The sequence below is a fragment of the Palaemon carinicauda genome, chromosome 23 (assembly GCF_036898095.1).
Source record: "Palaemon carinicauda isolate YSFRI2023 chromosome 23, ASM3689809v2, whole genome shotgun sequence".
NCBI classification, from domain to species: Eukaryota; Metazoa; Arthropoda; class Malacostraca; order Decapoda; family Palaemonidae; genus Palaemon; species Palaemon carinicauda.
Window position 1 is genome coordinate 68,814,562 of NC_090747.1, and position 20,583 is coordinate 68,835,144.

At 38.7% G+C, this 20,583-nt stretch overlaps 1 long non-coding RNA gene across 1 annotated transcript; it reads left to right on the plus strand.

Moving 5' to 3' along the window:
* The first annotated feature begins 2,154 nt into the window (after positions 1-2,154).
* LOC137616961 (uncharacterized) lies at positions 2,155-20,138 on the plus strand. Its single transcript, XR_011039528.1, has 3 exons — positions 2,155-2,302; positions 15,961-15,979; positions 19,581-20,138. It is a non-coding gene; the product is annotated as an uncharacterized lncRNA (long non-coding RNA).
* Positions 20,139-20,583: the final 445 nt, after the last annotated feature.

Below are 20,583 nucleotides of genomic sequence, written 5' to 3' on the forward strand. Positions count from 1 at the left end.
AAGAAAGTCTTCAGTTTCCTCTTGAAAGCCTTAATGTCTTCAATCATTCGAATGTATCGTGGGAGCTAATTATATAGTCTCTTGGCCGCATGTTTAAAGGTTCAGGAGCCTATAGTAGACATATATCTATGTTCCAATAGTTTGAAGCCATCTATAACTATTCTCGTGTCGACACGATTTGTTGGCTGCGCAATATGTAGCAATTCTCTTAAGTATTGTGGCACTAATTATTTTCTGTTCCTTTGTTAGAACATTCGAGTTCAAGAGTTGTATCAAAACTGTATTAAACATATTTTCATAATATGACAGAGTAAGTTATATGTCAAATAACATCATTTGGAGTATCAGATTGTAAACACATTTTGATAACTACTTTCGGACACCCACTACTTTCTTTTTATATAATCATATAGGAAATTGTGAGTCATTAATCAAGAGTATTTGAGTTAATGTGGTGAATATATATATATATATATATATATATATATATATATATATATATATGTGTGTGTGTGTGTGTGTGTGTGTATATATATACACACACACACACACACACATATATATATATATATATATATATATATATATATATATATATATATATATATATATATATATATATATACTGTAGGCTCCTGAGCCTTTAAATATGCGGCCAAGAGACTATATAATTAGCTCCCACGATACATTTGAATGATTGAAGACATTAAGGCTTTCAAGAGGAAACTGAAGACTTTCTTATTTCCTGAGTCTTTTGACAGTGACGATTTAACAGTAAATGAACAATATGCGTTTTAAGTACGCTAGACTCAGGTCGAGGTTTCGCCTTTGCATCGATGCCTCTTCTTGTGTCTTTTAGTTTTGTGTGTTCATTATTTTCACTAGTTTTTCTCTTTTCATCCACATTTTGTGTAATAAAATAAGTAGAATTGGTTAATTAACATTTTCGTATTACTTCTCCCTTTTTTTATTGATTATGTCTAACATGAATATTTAATCTCGGGACAGGATACCTGATATTAAAAGGAGTAATAGTATTCATTCTATGCTTCAAAGGTAAAGATCCTTATCTTTAACTTTTATTTTACTACAATACATCACTGCTCTCTCCAATGCTATTGGCTCAATAATTTCAAAATGTAAAATCCCTCTCCAATATCTAACTGGGGTCCCTGGGACGGAGCCGAAACAAAGCCTATGAGCGAAATAGCTTTTAGACCTGACAAAGCTAAATTATGCCATTCAATTACCTTCATTTCACTTGTGGAGTTTTCAGGCCTCTGGCCAGAGAACAGTTTTTTTTTCTTTTTTTTTATTTAGAGTGAAGGTATGTGAACTACATCATCAAAGTTATTAACAGGGTGTTTGTGCCTGTAGTTATAGTTCTTTTCCTCCCCTGCTGATCGTTGCCTATAAGTTGTTGGAAGACATTCCCGGAACAACAAGTTCCCACTCAAAAATTAAATAAAAATATTTCTATTGGTCACTAGAGTGAATATATTTTGAGGATGTTTGGCAACTTTTTATTTTGTTATTTGCTAACAGTAGATGGTGGCAGTAAAATAATGTAGCCTACCTACTTACGTAATAGTTAATGCCTGCAAGTTTTACTACTCTACAATTAAAATTGTGGCCAGGAAGCTGTTCACACACACACACACACACACACACACACACACACACACACAGACAGGGGTTAAACATACCATCCATCCAACTTCGTTGGCGTAGGTAACAAAATTAAGTCTGAAGAAAGTCTATGTATTTCGTTCAACAGCTTTAATTAAAAAATAAAGATTAGCATCTGATTTTATGACCATATAATATTAATTCTATCTCTGGTACTTCTGAAAAAAAAGGGAGTAATTTGTCAGATCTAAAGTTATACCTCACCGGAATAATGGAACTACTCCAAGATGATCGAAGCCCTGCATTGGTGTGGAAATAGAAACTGTGTATTATTATTCTCTGATGTAGGAGACAATATTAACCATTTCATATGGTATTGTTCACATTAGAGTGATATACGAAGAAAAGCAATAGAGTTCCAACAACCACAGGAAAAAAATAGTGCACAAACACTTGGAAAATAAGGAACACACAAAACTAAAAGACACAAAAAAAGAAGCGCCGATGCAAAGCGAAGGCTCGACCTGAATGACTGAATCTAGTGTTAGAAGCATCAGTGTAGGTTTCTTTAAAACGATTTGTCGTGAATCTCAAAATGTGTTATTTTTCTCCTATAATCTGCCGTTTAAACCCAAATCTGATATATATTTATTTCTTTGAATTATTCACCAAGGTATGTATAGGCTTTGTTTGTCAGTAGCTGCTAGATCACATACATGATTTGTTGTTACTAACCTAGGAAAGACGGCCAACAAGATTTAGTAAATATATGATATTTTAATTAGCCAAATACATTAACCATATATTTTTCCTACTCGCTATCTTGTGATTAATGCATTTATGACAGTGAATATTGGGGCAAACCACCCGTTCATGAAGTTTTGGACCCTCTTATATAAAGACAATTATGGGGGACCCCAGTGGGAAACCGGGGGTTTTTGGGTGGGGAAATGGGTGAATTTACAGTTTCATCCATTATGGGGAAACTGGAATAAAAATATATTTGTTGCATCAGAAATAGTGTAGTTCCAACGAATTTAACGTTTATTTTGACCGCAAACCATCCGATTTAGAGATTTACTATGTAATTGGAGTTAAAACAACAAGTTGTTCTAGAATGCAGAAAGACCCTACTTCATCCCAACAATTATGGGGGACACCAGGTGGGAACCGGGGTTTTGGGTGTGGGGGGGGGGGGGGCGTCAAATGATATTTGCCATAAATGAATACTTATCCTTCCACCACCCCTCCCCCTATACCCCTACCTAGCCCTACCGGGAGGGGGGGGGGGCTCCGCCCCCCCTGCGACCCCCCTTTAAGGCCACAGTGATTTTCAGGGCACTACTGAACCTAATAAACCCACCTAACCTAGCCTAGGGGCCCTGTACCCCTACCTAGGGGCCCTTTACCCCTACCTAGGGGCCCTGTACCCCTACCTAGGCCTACCGGGGGGGGGGGGCTCCGCCCCCCTGCGACCCCCCCCCCTTAAGGCCACAGTGAATTTCGGGACACTACCGAACCTAATACAACCGCCTAACCTAGGGCCCTGTACCCCTACCTAGGCCAAGCCCCTGCGAGCCCCCCCCCCCCCTTACAGCCACTACCTAACACATCCATCAAACCAAATCCAAAGTGATGGTACTGCTGTATACATCGTTATACTATCACCATTATAATATACTCTATAAATTAATGAAGCTTACCTTAAACTGTTGGTTCATCAAGATGTGCTGCTGCTTTGAGGAAAACGTGAAGCCGTTGGGAAGGTTCCTTGACATGCAGGACAATTTTTATTTTGTAAAATTAAATTGTGTGTCTGGCACAAATCCACTAGGTTTTCAATATTCCCCGAATAACTTACAACAAATTCATTGTAAGTTAGGAAACAGTCAGGACAAGAAGATGGAATTTCAACTTCTTGTGCAACATGAGATGACGTGCTTGCTATTGCCTCCATTTCTAAGAACGAAATGAAATGCATGGGAAAGATGATGTATTGTCGCGCTGTTGTATTTTCGCGCTGTGATTGGCCAAACATGTATGACGTCATAGTGGATAGGCGCTGTGATTGGCCAAACGTGTAAGACTTTATAGTGGACTAGTTTGTCTGCGGATTATAGTGGTTACAGAGCTCATTTAAGCAAATACAAGACACAGTCAACAATAACAACAGACTTAGAAAAAATCTGTGAGGAAGACATGAGTAGCGTGAGTTTGATCGTCGATATATAAAGAACTAGGCATTTGCGACAGATAATATTTTACAGAAATACTACAAAAGACTTGCTTTACTCGGGAAATATATTATTATAATAGATTTCCCATAATGGATGAAACTGTAGTAATACCGGGAAATGTCATTAACGAGTGATTTGCAGCAGTAATAATAATAACCAGTTGAAAAGATATATGGTTCATGCAAGTGGCTGGAAACGCCTAAGCGTGGTTATTTAACACTTTAGTTTTGCAAAAGGGTACAGAACATAGCAAACCCAATTAACCTAACCTTGTAGTTCCCAGGTCACAACCCCTAGCCGGGGTCAACCCCCTTGGACCCCCTCCCCAGGTCACAACCACAAGTCGGACCCCCACTTCCCAGGCCACAAACTAAAAGTAAATCACAAATAATTCCTTACCTTATGATTGACACTGTTTCCTTTTTTTGTCTTGGCAGTCTTTACAGAAGCTTTGCAGTAGAAAATGCACCGGCCTTCCTTAAAGATTAAGTCAGAATCGGATCTTTGAGGCATTATTTCGCTGTTATTTTTTAATTTCACATAAGTAACAATAGCTTTACACTAAACGCTTAGCATTTCCACCATAATCAATTGCTGACATAAACAAAATTATAATAAATTTTGAAAAAGCTTGATGTACTTTATTCAAGTTCCCTCTTGGAGACGTCTTTATGTGATGGTAGTTGAGTTGAAACTGAAGGGGAAGGTGATAAAAAAATGGCTGTTTAAGAACAACATTCGGACACTTGGGAAAAAGTACTTGTGAGCTGTTAATTACTTACTTGTGTTACTTGTTACTAGTGAGTAGTCTTCAAGGTCCAACTATGTTGCTGCTGCAGCGATTTGTAGGGCCTCCCTTGTTCATATTTCAGTTAACATCTATAATCTTGTCTGATGCACTTTTCACTAAAGTCGTACCATTCAGCGAATAAGTGGGTTTTTAATTTCTTCTTAAAACTCTGCAGAATTTCAATGTTCTAGAGATTTTCAGGCAGCATGTTATAGGTTCTTGGTGCACACGATGCAAATGCTCTAAAACCAATATTTGAATTACATCTCGGCTCATTCAATCTATGCCGATCTATGCTATGTCTTAAAGTCATAGAAGTGTCAATATGAAAGGCATTTAATAATTAATTTATATAATTTGGTTTTCCAGATTGTAGTGCTTGGTAAGTCATGAGACATATCTTGTAAATACTCCTTGCCTTTACTGGCAGCTAATGTAAATCAATTAACACTGGTGTAATCCTTTCTCGTTGAGGTAAGCCTTTCATTAGTCTGGCAGCTCGTTCATGACATTTTGGAGTTTTTTTCAATAAATACTTGGGTAGTCCATAGTATAGTGATTTGCAATAATCCAGTTTGGAGATAACATAATTCTGGACAATCATTTTTATAGTTTTCTCATCCAAATATTTCTTAATGAAAGCAATATTCTGAATATGGTTTAAAAAACCACCTGACAAATACATTATTGTAAATGCACAGAAAGCTCCTCAAACCATGGGAAAAAATGCATGAGCAATAAGCCCCCTTCAGTCTCTCAGATGTAAACAATTGACTTAGAGCAAAAAACATACTTCACATTATAATAGACCGATACGTAAGTTATTATGGCCCAGCCCCTATTAAGCATATAGAGAAAAATACTAAACTAGCTAGCACTTGTCCATTTATTATAGTGAATTCCAGTTTCGCTAGAAATTAGAGTATCATATATTTACCAAAGATTTACAATAATTACTGCCCTAAGGGATTAGTAACAATTTAATTCTTACGTACATCACATTGCCTGTGACAGATCCATTTCTGCCTTAACTTATGAGTTGGTAAAGCAAAAGAAAAAAAAAAAACATCATTGGTAACTGTCTGCGTTGTTGCCCTCTTTATAGAGTGAATCTATACAAAGCTTTGAGTTTTGGTGATAATTAGATGTGCTGCTACACTTTCTAACCAAAATTATTGTAGTTTTTTTCATAAAAAAAAATCCGAAAATATGGGATAGGTGAACAATTTTTAAGTTTAGGGAGCCTTTGTACATCAGCGGCCAGTTCCTCCTGCATGAATAAAAATGAACACCAACCTAGGCTTTCCCATCTAACTGAACCTACCTGCCGTTTCCTTACTGAATTACCTAATGAGGGAGCTATTCCCCCCCATACGACCCCCCTTACACTGCCATATTCATAGTCAGTCGTCATCATACATACAGGTGGCTGTTATCATACAAACACAATAAGTTTTGCTACATTTTCCTAATATTATTAGTTACAAGATTGTCAAGTGTACGAAAAGTGAATTGCTATTTCTAACCATAGTATAGTTTTGATCTTTTATAAAAGGATGGATATTTCATCGATATCTATACAGTAATAGCAGAACTTACAGAACTCCTTTTTGGGCTCAAGCCATGACGTCCTGATGGAAGGTTCCTTCAGTAGCTTCCTAGGGTATATTTAACTACAGTGGATATTCCCAGAGAATTAAACTAAAGGTTATCACAGAATTCTAACTTCTGGTGCGAGTACCCTAAAGGTTTCCCCCTAGGATATCGTATATCAACAGGGGACGCATGTATTAACACGCCACATAGCTATCTGCACCCCATATAGAGTTAACACTTCGATATGGAAAGGTGGAGAATAACTGGGGAGCCGTTCCACAGTTACACTCATCCGTGGCTGCTTTTGGTACTCAAGACGTAAACAAACGGGCGCCATTGCTAAATGACGTCACGTCCGTCCTCATCCTTTTGCCTGTAGCTCCTTGCTTAAGTCGGATTTTCCCTAAGTGCTTTTTTCATCAGCTTACATCACCGTTATGTCGCTACCTTCAGCCTCGCCTTCTTCTGGAAAGTTGAGTACCAGGTCCCATTATTGTTTAAATAAGCTCTAGCCGTAAAGTAACTTCTACTTTTCGTAAAATATTGTGTTTTGTAGCAGAGCTGTGCCGATACCGGATGCGCCATTTTATGGCGTCGCTGTTCATGTTGCATGCTTTATTTGTTAGCTAGAACAGCCCTCTCTGGTCATTTAACTAATTAATATTATTAGTTATTTAGCCTTCATAGCTAGGAAATACTTATGTCGTGTTTTAGCGCTCATCAGACTCGGTCGCCGTTCGACCCCATACTAGATCGCTAGCTTAGCCCCTAGGCTGGACAGCCTACTGCTTGTTTTTATGCATGATATATACCAGTGTTCCTAGGTTAAGTTATGAAGATTGTGGCATTATTAAACATACTATTAACTGTGATGTAAGTGTTTTCGCCTTCGGGGACCATATAGGGGACTGTGTTGATTGTGTTATCATTCCATCCTAACCTGATGTAGGAACCCCTATATGCTCCCTATCCCCCTGCCTGCGGGCATTCCCTCTGTGTAGTCTTGCTTCCCCTTATATATAGGGGAATTTTGTCTACAAACAAAGTATTTATCGCTTCTCTGCCTACCCTAAGGGAATGACCCTCCCTTAGGGTCGTGACCGAGAAATAAGGAAGGGCTCTGCCCTTCCTCAGTTGCACCTGGTTGGGTTACTCCTTCCTACCTGCAACTTGCGATGCATCTTTCAAGCTTTCCTAGCCTAGGAGTTAGCCCTCCTTCTCTAGGTTAAGCTCTGGGAGTTGACTCTGCCCTATTATAGTTTGAGACGGTACTCCTGTACCGTTCTCATTCTGGGCTACCTAACCTAGGTTAGGGAGCGTTCTCCCTTGGTGGCCGTTCTCATACAGAGTCTCCTCTATAGAAAGACCTTTTCTTCCCCCTCCCCACCTATCCCTTTGGTGTAGGCTTGCCTACACACATCTGTCCTTAGTCCTACAACTCCTCCCTTGGTAGGAGTGGTAGGGCTAACATTGTTCTCCTGCTGAGCTGGCTGCTCTGGTACACATACCCTTCATAGCGTTCTATGGAGGTGGTTGCCGGCGGCGGTCCGGCCGGCGGGGATTCCCCCCCTCTTGAGTGCCCTCTAACCCTCCCTTGGGTTACCCCAGGCACCCGGCCGACTGCCGGCTCCCTGCCGCCGGATGCTAGGAGTATCCGCTCCTATCATGAGTGCACTCTCTCCGGAGGGATGCCGGAGGGGTATGGGATCTTACCCCTTCCATCCCTCCTTACCTTTCTCTCTTTCTATCCTGGTGCCGGTCCCTTGCTGCCTCTACTGCCGGTGATAGCCGCCACTACCTCAGGTGACATTCTTTCATAAGATGCCTCCCCCCTCTTAAGACGTCAGCCTTCCGTGTGCCGGAGGCTGCCGCCTTCCGTCGACATACAGCCGACGTCCCACCCCTCATCTTACCTAGTAACAGCCGGCCGACCTTTCGGAGTCGGCCACCGGCATGCCGGCATTGATTGCCGGCGGTCTAGGTAAACAACCATATACATATCTATCTTATGAATTGATCCAAAGCTCACCATGCCGTCAGCCTTCGGCTGCCGGAGCCGCCGGCCCCTGCCGACGACCCGCCGCTGTGCCGGCGGTCGCCACGATGGTATTATACTTTAGATACTCAGTGTGTCTGTCTTGATGCCTTCCACCCTGCAGGACTGGCCTCCGGCGAGCCGTCGGTCTGCCGGCACCCTCCTGAGACGTTAAGGGACATGCACCCCTTCCATGCCTGCCGGCAACATGCCGACAGTCAAAATACTGCAGCCAGATGGCTTGGCCACTTCTATATATAGGTATTGTCTTACCATCCAAGATTGTGGCTATGCTGTTTGATTGCACATTACAATATTCCAGCATACTCTGTGTATCTTAGTGCAGTCGATTGCCGGAACCTACATTTAATAAGGGGTTTCTCCTATACCCCTTCTCCTCCAGGGATCTGAGTGGTCTCAGACCCTGCTACACTCTGCGGGCAATTTCTGTTAGAAGCTTAGCTCGGCTTATCCATATGGATTCCCTCATCGTGACCTTCGGCCACAAAAGAAATTGCCTACAGATAAGGTTACGGTAACCGACTGGGCGGGATTCACAAGTATGTGTCTATCTACTTCCTTTCCCGCTCATTATTCTCGAGCATTAAAATGCCTTGTAATTAATTTAATGTTAAAAAATTTAGATTAAGATATCTTAATTTTAGAGTAATGTAAGTCATTCTTATGCCTTCCATGTACTCATGATCTCTTTCTTTTACAGGAGGAGTATATGAAGTGTGAGAGCAACTTCTGCGGGCTGAAGCGGCCGGACTTCTACGGGCACAAGGCGTGCCGGACCCACGCCCCCTGCGCCGCCAAGAAAGACGACCTGAAGTATTGGGACCCGCAGAACTACACAGTCTGCAAGAGTCGTTTGGTCGAGGCATTCGACGATCCTCCTTCTGTGGAGGCAAGGGACAACGCTAGAGAGAAGCTACGCAAATGGGTGCGTGGCTTCCAGAAGAACGCCACCGGACCGTATCTTCCCACCGAAGACTTGAGGGCCTTGCTTTTCCCAAAGGCATCCAAAGACTCTGTGGTCCCCCGTGATCAGATCCCCACCGTCCAGAAGCCTGCAACAAAGTCACCCAGTTCCTAGAGCATCTGGGATTCAAGATAAACACTGAGAAATCTCGCCTCTCTGCAGCTCAGAAGCTCAAATGGTTGGGAATCCATTGGGATCTTCAGTCACACCGCCTTTCCATCCCACAGAAGAAAAGGAAGGAAATAGCAGGGTCTGTCAGAAGACTTCTAAAATCTAAACGGATCTCAAGACGACAGCAGGAACAAGTTCTCTGCTCTCTACAGTTCGCCTCTGTGACAAACCCAGTGCTTCGCGCACAGCTAAAGGATGCCGCGGGAGTCTGGAGACGTTTCGCATCCATCGCTCGAAAAGACCTCAAGAGACGGCTTCCAAACAGGCTTCGCTCACTTTTAAAGCCGTGGTCGGAAGCAAAGGCCCTGAAAAGGTCCATTCCTATTTAACACCCGCCTCCATCGATCAAAATCCACACGGACGCTTCACTGGAGGGTTGGGGAGGTCACTCCCACCAACGACAGGTTCAAGGAACATGGTCTCCCCTATTCAAGACGTTTCACATCAACATCTTGGAGGCCATGGCGGTTCTTCTCACCCTGAAGAAACTCTCCCCGCCTCCCTTGATCCACATTCGTCTGACTCTGGACAACTCGGTGGTAGTCAGATGTCTCAATCGTCAGGGCTCGAGATCGCCCCAGATAAATCAGGTAATTCTTCCGATCTTTCGTTTGGCAGAAAAGAAGAAATGGCACCTGTCTGCAGTTCACCTACAAGGATTCCGCAACGTGACGGCGGACGCTCTATCAAGGACAAACCCAATAGAGTCGGAATGGTCTCTAGACGCAAGGTCATTCTCCTTCATCTCTCAACAAGTCCAGGAAATTCAGATCAATCTCTTCGCGACGAGCGACAACAATCAACTTACACGATATGTGGCCCCGTACGAGGACCCCAAGGCAGAAGCAGTGGATGCCATGTCACTGGATTGGAACAGATGGTCCAGGATATACCTGTTCCCTCCCCCCAACCTTCTGCTGAAAGTCCTCTCCAAACTGAGAACCTTCAAAGGGACAGTGGCCCTAGTGGCTCCCAAGTGGCCCCGGAGCAATTGGTACCTTCTGGTCCTGGAGCTGCAGCCCACGCTGATCCCCCTACCGGGCCCAGTTCTCTCTCAATAAGTACAGAAGTCGACTGTCTTCACTTCATCACTGAAAGTCAGGGACCTTCATCTCATGATTTTCTCTCCTTAGCCGCAAAGAAAAGGTTTGGAATCTCGAAGAAAAGTTTAGACTTCCTCGAGGAATACAAGACTGAATCTACAAGACGGCAATACGAATCTTCCTGGAGAAAGTGGGTCTCTTTCGTCAAGGCAAAAAATCCTACGGAAATCACCATTGATTTTTGTATGTCCTTCTTCATTCACCTTCATGGACAAGGCTTAGCAGCCAACACGATTTCCACCTGCAAATCGGCTTTGACTACACCACTCCTGTACGCCTTCCAGATTGATCTGTCCAGCGATATCTTCAATAAATTGCCAAAGGCATGCGGTAGACTACGCCCAGCACCTCCGCCAAAACCTATCTCCTGGTCCCTGGACAAGGTGCTCCATTTTGCCTCTAACCAGGACAACGATTCGTGCCCTCTAAAAGACTTGGCTCAAAAAGTTATCTTCCTTTTTGCTCTCGCCTCGGGAGCCCGAGTCAGTGAAATAGTGGCATTATCAAGAGAAGAGGGTCATATCCTATTCGCAGATACAGGAGAACTTACCCTCTTCCCTGATCCGACGTTTATCGCTAAGAATGAACTACCCACCAAGAGATGGGACCCTTGGAGAATCTGCCCCCTGAAGGAAGATGTCTCTCTATGCCCAGTGGAGAGTCTTAAGGTCTATCTTCAAAGAACTTCAGACTTCGGTGAGGACAACTCTTCAAAGGAGAAACATCAGGTAGCGACTTGTCACTGAAACAACTAAGAGCGAAAATCACCTACTTCATTCGCAGAGCGGATCCTGACAGTACACCCGCAGGTCATGATCCTAGAAAAGTCGCGTCTTCTCTGAACTTCTTCCAGAGTATGGATTTCGAAAGCCTCAAGAGCTTCACAGGATGGAAATCATCGCGCGTTTTCTTCAAGCACTACGCAAAGCAAGTGCACGAAGTTAAACATTTCGTGGTAGCTGCAGGTAGTGTTATGAAACCTGCTGTTTAACTCTGCATAGAACAGCGAGTTACTTGGGACTATAACTCTCCGGGTGCCTGTGTTGACCCTGTGGTGATACATAGTGATTTCATGGACACTTAGTGTTTCTAATAGACTGTTCTTACCAAGGTGAAATGTCATAGACTTTACATGAGTGCCACATGCTCTAGGGCATGATGTGTTTTCCTTGAAAAAGACTGACGTTCCTCTGGAACTTGTGTTTCTAAAAGTGAAATTTCTTTTCAGATTCAAGATTGAAGTCTTTATTTTCTATGTTCATTATTCTTTATTATTGTAAATAAACTTTACATTTATTATTGTAATTGTTATCACAATAATCTGCAATCTTTGAAATAAAATGTCTATTTTATTACATGTGCGTCTCTCTCCGCTCCTATTCTTTATTATGAAATATACGATTGTTATAGTTTCATTTACCCCTTTCTTTCTAAAGGAGAAGAATAATATATATAATTGTATTATATACTCACTCATGCTTTGATAATATTCCTACCTGAATATTAACCTTTGTCCTGCCTCCGAAACCAGATTGATCTCTCCTCCAGGGAGTGTAGTAAATGTTAATCACTTTCCTATGCTTGATAATATTCCTACCCAAATATTAACCTTATGTCTTGTCTCCGAGTCCTGCACGAACTCTCCGCAGGGTGAGTAGCTCTTCAATGATCGCTTCGAGATACTAGTATGGTCCACCAGGACTTCTCTGCCAGGGGGGGCAGGAAGCTAGTTCTTCACGAAATCTCTAGTAAGGACATGTTACATACCTCTATTCGAAGCCCTTGGCACTTGCATAAAAAGGGGGAAAATTTCCACGATACATTAATTCTCTGGTACACTTCCATCAGGACGTCATGGCTTGAGCCCAAAAAACGGATTTTGAGCGAAGCGAAAAATCTATTTTTGGGTGAGATAGCCATGACGTCCTGATGGACCCTCCCGTCTATTCTAGTCCAGCCTTTCAGGCCCCGGCCTGTCCTGCTGTATCATGGAGATTAGCAAGAAGCTGGGCTCAGGATAAGGACGGACGTGGCGTCATTTAGCAATGGCGCCCGTTTGTTTACGTCTCGAGTACCAAAAGCAGCCACGGATGAGTGTAACTGTGGAATGGCTCCCCAGTTATTCTCCACCTTTCCATATCGAAGTGTTAACTCTATATGGGGTGCAGATAGCTATGTGGCGTGTTAATACATGCGTCCCCTGTTGATATACAATATCCTAGAGGGAAACCTTTAGGGTACTCGCACCAGAAGTTAGAATTTTGTGATAACCTTTAGTTTAATTCTCTGGGAATATCCACTGTAGTTAAATATACCCAAGGAAGCTACTGAAGGAACCTTCCATCAGGACGTCATGGCTATCTCACCCAAAAATAGATTTTTCGCTTTGCTCAAAATCCGTTTTTTGCTTATCACATTGATTAGGCTAGAATAATTGACGGCTAATAATTCCCATCTTTCAAAGTGACTTTTTGTGAAATTCATGTTTCTGCACTTGAATTTTGTGAATTCAGGTCAGAACTTGGTTTTATTATAGTTACAGACAAGGAAAACCTTTCTTACTAAAGACAGATTTTACCTATTTACAAATGCCTGTTTTCTTTGAAAAGGACACTTATTTTCACTGTAAATAAATTTTTAGTGAAATATATATATATATATATATATATATATATATATACACAGTATATATATATATATATATATATATATATATATATATATGCATATATATATATATATATATATATATATGCATATATATATATATATATATATATATATATATGCATATATATATATATGTATATATATATATATATATATATATATATATATATATATATATATATATATATATATATATATATGCATATATATATATATATATATATATATATATATATATATATGTATAATATATGTATGTATGTATATATATACAGTATACTGTATATATATATATATATATATATATATATATATATATATATATATATATATACAGTATATTTCCGCATATAAGGCGACCTTTATATAAGACGAGGTATAAAATTAGAGCAAATTTTTATGAATTTATCTCATATCGGTAGTATAAGACGACTGATCAATCATAAAACCATCTGTGTATAGCCTAGGCTAGCTTTTGTAGGTTATGTAAAGATGATGATATTACTTACTGTATCCTTATAAATTTAAAATAAATGAAATAACAAAGCAAATCCTTTATCATTGTTTCCCTAGAACACACGTTACCTAGCCTGCATTGTTTTGTTTACGCTTATCAGCTGCTCGCGTACGAAATGCCCGTTCCTCCTCTTTTTCTTCTTTTTCTTTTACTGATTCTTCTTCTTTCTCAAAACAACTGCCAACAATACGATATTTACAGCTAAAAATAATAATTTTTAAATAAATAAATATTACGATATCCTATATGTTATTACTATCGTAATTAACACTAGCATTAAAATTACTGAAAGTTTAGCGAGAGAAAAATTTGCTAACAATGCAACCAATACTTGATGTTTACATTTTCTCAGCTGTGCTCGTATGGTTGAAAGTTGGTATCTGATATGGAATTATTCCTCGAATTTATTATTTATGCCATTTTTGTAGATATGCCAAACATATATACGGTAAAAATGGTTTTATTACTTTTATTATACATTTATATCCTAATGTAAATCATTTCATGTGCGTCGGTGGTTATCGCAGCTCAACCTAGGCTAGCCCACTGATAAACCTGACATAGAATTCAAGGTGTGAGTTTTATAACGGTGGTATAAGACGACCCCCCATTTTTAATGGTTAAATTTTGGAGTATAGGGTCGTCTTATACGCGAAAATATACGTTACATATATTTGTTCCGTAACTGGAATACAAACCACGCTATTTATAGGGGTATTAGTTTCGGCGTAGCTGAAATGACGAGCCATTAAAATTTAGCGAGGGTTAACTACCCACACCGCTAGTTAGCGGGGGTAGGGGGAGGGTAGCTTGCTACTGCCAACCCCCCCCCCCCTCACGTATCTGTGATTGCGCTCATTTTAGATACAGGCCCCATTAACTACATTAATGGGGTTCCACAGTGGGAATCGGGTTTTTTAGGTGGGAGAATACAGAAAATGGATAAGATGATATTAGCTGTCAAACCTAAATGCACAAAGCTAACCTAACTTAGGGGAAAATGTATATAATAAGTGAAGCTCTTTAACCCAAACTCACCCACCTAACCTAACTTGACCAAGGAGAAAACATATAACTTAAACACACCCACCTAACCTAGCCTAACCTAGGAGAAGACATATAAAATAAGTTTAGCTATCTGTCTTGAACACATCCACCTAACCTAACCTAAGAGAAAACATGTAAAGTAAGAGAAGCTCTCCAACCCAAACAATTAGGTTTGTTTCATTTGCGCTAAGCTGTCCAAGAAATGTAAGGCGATGATCAGCTATGACCTTTCAGATCCCCCCAAAATTTGAAAGTGTCGCAGTGAAGTGATGTATTTCTAGTTGAATTGGAATCATGGGCCTGCACACTTTTCAAATATGGAACTTCTGAGGGAGCGAGTAAACTTCACGTCCTATGCCGCATTGCATAATCGAGGCCAAGTTTTCAAAGCTCCGCATCAACCCTTTTGCAGCCTTGGAATCTTGAGCTGCATCAGCTAAAGAAGGAAACCTAAATGGATGGGAGTGCAGAAACTATTTCATTGCAGAGAAAATGCAGGAGTATCGAGACCACACTTTGTCATAAGGAAAAGTGCTTCTCCAAATTGAATAGAGTCCTTATCAATTTTCCAAGTAGTAAACTAGTGCCTAAGTCGCTAAGTGTATTATATATAGCAGTTACTTAGGTTTCTCTGCAGCATTCATTCGGCCCCCAGCTCTTCTTGCTCTACACCATTCTACTTTATCATTCACGACAAAATTTTACTTCATAGTATAACTACAGGGGTTCCTGTTGGACTTGGGCGCTAAATGGTCTCACAGGGCCCATATCTAAGTTGTATAGTTTAAATTCATAAATTCCGTCTAATCCAAATCTTTCTTGTATGAGGAATAAAAGAGACTGAACGAAGCAATCCAAGGAGAATAAGGGAAGAGATGGATGGGAATATTAACCTCTCTAGTTATATTAGCTAATGGATAGGAATGTTGATTATAATGGTATCAATGCCAAGTACAGTGAAAGGGATTTAGATTATTTTGGTTATGCAAACCAACATCTGATTGGCTTTGTAGTCCGGTATTTATTTTTGAAAAGTGATTCTTAACAATAAAGTAACGTATCTGTTGTTTTAATAGTAGTTTGTTTTCGCTAGGCATCATTGTTATTAATAAATATTTGTTTAAAGATCTTGGCTAATATTTTTCTCTGTTGTTAATATGGTTTTCTTTTCTTTTTGCAGATTCATTCTCGTCATAAAGGTAGGATCACCATGTTGCACCTGAGCCTAGAATTTTAGATTTTCTTGCTGATTAAGTATTAGTTTTATGTCTTTGTTGCAATGCCAGCCTTATACATCTTAATTCTGAGTACAATGTGGTAGTCAATTGTCATGTTGAGAATTTTGTACCATAATCTTGTATATATGCACATTAGGCGAAAAGATTACCATAGGGATTTTGGAACTTTTACCACAGATGGAGATAGTATTCTGCAGTGATCTAGGAGTGTTTTAAAGTCTAATTTATTTTGTGTGTATTTTTTTTAACACGTAAAACTGCATTTGTTCCGTTACTGGAATACAAACCAACGTTATTTATAGGGTATTGTAAAACTGCATTTGTTCCTTACTGGAATACAAACCAACGCTATTTATAGGGGTATTACTTTCGGCGAAGTTGAAATGACAAGCCATTAGAATTTAGCGAAGGTTAACTACCCATCCCGCTAGTTTTAACATGTAAGACTGCCTAATTTCTCAATGAGTATACTTTTTTCTTTTAACATGCAAGACTGCGTATTTTTCTCGGGTGATATTTAAGGTTTATTGAATATTTTTTCGAATATGAATACTCCATTTGTATTGAAATCTTATTTGCTTATTTATGTCGGTGTTTGTTTATGACGTTATGTAATTATTTGCATGCAAACCTATGATATGTATGATGATGTATTGTGCCATTATGCATATTATTTTTCAATGATGCTTTATTTTATGTCAGAAATGTCATTATGCAATTGTGTAGCAAGTAGATTTGCGTGTTAGTTTTGGGCTCAGTGTGTATTATACTACTTTGAAGGCTTCTCTTGAATAAGAAAGAAATGGTTATTGTATCGAGTCTTTAAATTTACTTTTGTTTTAGAGTAGAAAAGCTTTGTATCCAGAAAAGAAATCTGATGATTCAACTGGAAGTTCTTGCATTACACCTTTTAATGAAACTCGCTTTGATTATTACTGTAGTTATAATGTAAAGAAATTTATTTCAGAAATATCTTAAACATTCATTTCACAGAGGAAGAGAATAATGGAGGTAGTTGCTTTTGGATAGGTGATGTTCTCTGCTTTCGATCGTTGTTCTTTGCTGCACGTGAAGGTGTTCTCTCTCACTTGTTAGAAATTGCTTGCTTAAGCTTTCCTTATTCCCTGGCGACCGCTTGCGTTAATCCCCACTGCTTGCTTGACGCGCTCTGTCTGTCTGTCCGTCTGTGTTCCTTGAGGTTGATTCTTGTTCGTCTGTGAAAAGATTTGTGATATCTTAATTCGTTTTCAGTATTATGAAAATCATTGCTCAACATTTTATTTTTTTCATTTGAAGTTTTCTTATCTGATTTCTTTTACCATTTTACTTATCAATAAAAGTCTTCAATGTTGTATCCATGGTGCTACTAACTCTGCTGATGGTTCCAGATGGTGAGTGTTATGTCTTTTCTTTTTTAGCGTTCTTTTTATTTTATTTATTTTTCCCCATTTCATAATGTTAATTTGCATATGTAATTCTTTTTCAGATGTTTAAGGTTTCAGGTTATTTGGTTCGATATCTGCATCATCTGTTGGTTTTATCTTTTGTAAGCTTTGGAATTTGGAAGTATTCTTGTTCACCTCACTTTGCTATAGGAAAGGCAGAGAGAGAGAGAGAGAGAGAGAGAGAGAGAAAGTAGTCATACTCTGGTGAGAGGGATTATTGGTATTTTCCAAAAGTCTTAACATTAACAATGACGTCTGCTTTAATTCCAAATATGTAAGCGATCAATTGCAGTGTTTGAAAGAATATAAACAACAACAAATGCGTCTTCTGTAGTTTATTAATGCCAGAGTAAGATAATTACCTTCTTATGTAAAGATTAGTTCATCTCCAAACTTTCAACTGGGCTCCACAAGGCACAAGAAGAGTTGGAAGCCCCAGGCCTACATGGCTGAGGACTATGAAGCGTGAAGTTTGAGATGATTCAACTGGGCTCCACATGCGCAAGAAGAGTTGGAAGACCCAGGCCTACATGGCTGAGGACTATGAAGCGTGAAGTTTGAGGTGATTCAACTGGGCTCCACAGGCACAAGAAGAGTTGGAAGACCCAGGCCTACATGGCTGAGGACTATGAAGCGTGAAGTTTGAGATGATTCAACTGGGCTCCACAAGCACAAGAAGAGTTGGAAGACCCAGGCCTACATGGCTGAGGACTACGAAACGAGAGAGGTATTGAATTAAATTATCAAGATAGAGACGACTAGCGAAATCTGAGGCCCTTTGCGTCAATATGCGTAGTAGTAGATGATGACGATGATGATGATATGTGAAACGTTAGAATCAGTCAAAATACCAAAGAAAATATCCAAAAACTAGAAATGAACTCTGAGAGTGAAGACTTCCGGCACGGCATCTTATTTCTCGAGGTTATGGTCAGTTAGGTCAACCTTTTGCTCGCCCTTGAACTTGATCAGACCTAGAACTTTCAAAATTGAATCACTTGGTCGTCTCAACATAATAATCAATCTCTGAAAGTTTCACTACTCTTTGAGTAAAGTTTTGGCCAGGACATTGTTCACAAACAAACATGCAAAGGGGCGAAAACATAGCCTCCTCCAAACATGTTGGCGGAAGTAACAAATCAGCGCTTTAGGCCTAGGAATGTTGGTGGGAAGGAATGGTGGGGCTAGATAAGGGGGCCGCTATATAATCTTGGCTTCTTGTCTTAAAGCTTTTGATATTGACATAAGTAGGCGATTAGAATCCTCCTCTGGCGCTAGTGGTGTGTGATATGTTGGTTGAATCGAGTTATTTAGGGACTAGGGTTTGTTAGGCCGGTCAGGAAATTATAAGTACGTTAGAATACTTAGGTTATGCAGATCAAACCTTGTACTGTGGCATTTAGGTTATGTACGTCAGGTTAAGTACCTCCGGCCTTCAAGATTAGTTTGTTTGAGGGACTTTGATGTGTATCAGGAGTCCTGGCCTAAGAGATCCAGCGTCTACTTCTCGCCTTATCCTTTTGGTAAGTCATTTGTTTTTTATTTGCTTTTAAGACAATCCGTTTTATAAGAAGTTAAGGAAAAAGGTTTAAATAAGCTCATTAATAATTGAACTCTTTTCAATTGCGTGATATTTTCAATTTGTAAGTTGAACCGTAAAAGTTTGATGGTAAAATGGCATGAATAGAAATTGAATTTATATAACTGAATGTTATGGTGAATGTCAATAGCAATAACATGTAATTCTTTATTTGATATTAACGATGAAATATAGCATTACACACACCCTTTCCTTTGCTTGTTGGTACAGTATAGTACGGATTGACTGTTTGTAACTGATAAATACAAATAAATTAATTTCAAGATTTGGATTTTCAGAATTTTTTATTATATTACATATTTGAATAACAAAGTTTAATAACGATAATATAAAGTTGCTGATGGTGTAATGTTGATAAGTACAATACGGATTTTTTTTTTAGTGATATTCTTTTAATTTATGGTATTTTAGTACTCTCTTGATTGGAAGTGTAAGTAAAGATTTTTTTTTGTTAATGAAACCGGAGTTTTTATTAGTCTATTTTGGTATTGTGTTTAATCGGCGCTCTTTCTTACAGGTTAAGCGTGATTGGATCTTCGAAGTTAATAAGCGTGATTGGAGTATCTTAAAAAGGATCTCTGGCAGTAGCCAACACCAAAATAACCAGGAAAATTTTATTCAAAAGAAAATCAAATAAGTCTTATTTGTAATAATTATTTTTTTTATTGCAATAAGGTTAGGCTATATCTATATATATTTTCGTTTTTTTTTTGTATGCCTTTGCCCGTATATTTTAGTATTATGCTAACTAGTCCATTTATCAACGAATTCCCTTGAATAGCCACTAGATGTGAGACTTTTAGACCGTCTACCTGTCTCTAGTCTTGTTAGTGTAAATGTCAAATGAATTATGGAAATGGTATCTGTAAGGGTGTAAGCCTTAGCCTTCTTGTTAACTAAGATGTGAACAACCTTTTAAATTGCAACAATGCCTTTCCTCATCATTTGCAGCCTCACTAATGTGATCCCGGCAATGCTTTGATGCGTTTTACTCTGCTCTAAAAAAAATTTGCGAGTTCATGACATTCTTTTTGTATGGAAGGGATTTGATATACTTAATATAATATGACTTCCATCTTACAGTTATTTACACTCATGTACATTTAAGAATATATATATATATATATATATATATATATATATATATATATATATATATGAATATATATATATATATATATATATATATATAAATATATATATATATATATATATATATATATATATATATATATATATACATATATATATATATATATATATAAATATATATATATATATATATATATATATATATATATATATATATATATATATTCATGATATCTATGGTTGTATTTATCTATCTATCTATCTATCTATCTATCTATCTATCTATATATATATATATATATATATATATATATATATATATATTTATATATACATATGTGTATATATTATATATATATATATGTTTATATATATATATTTATATATATATATGTGTATATATTATATATATATATATTATGCATATA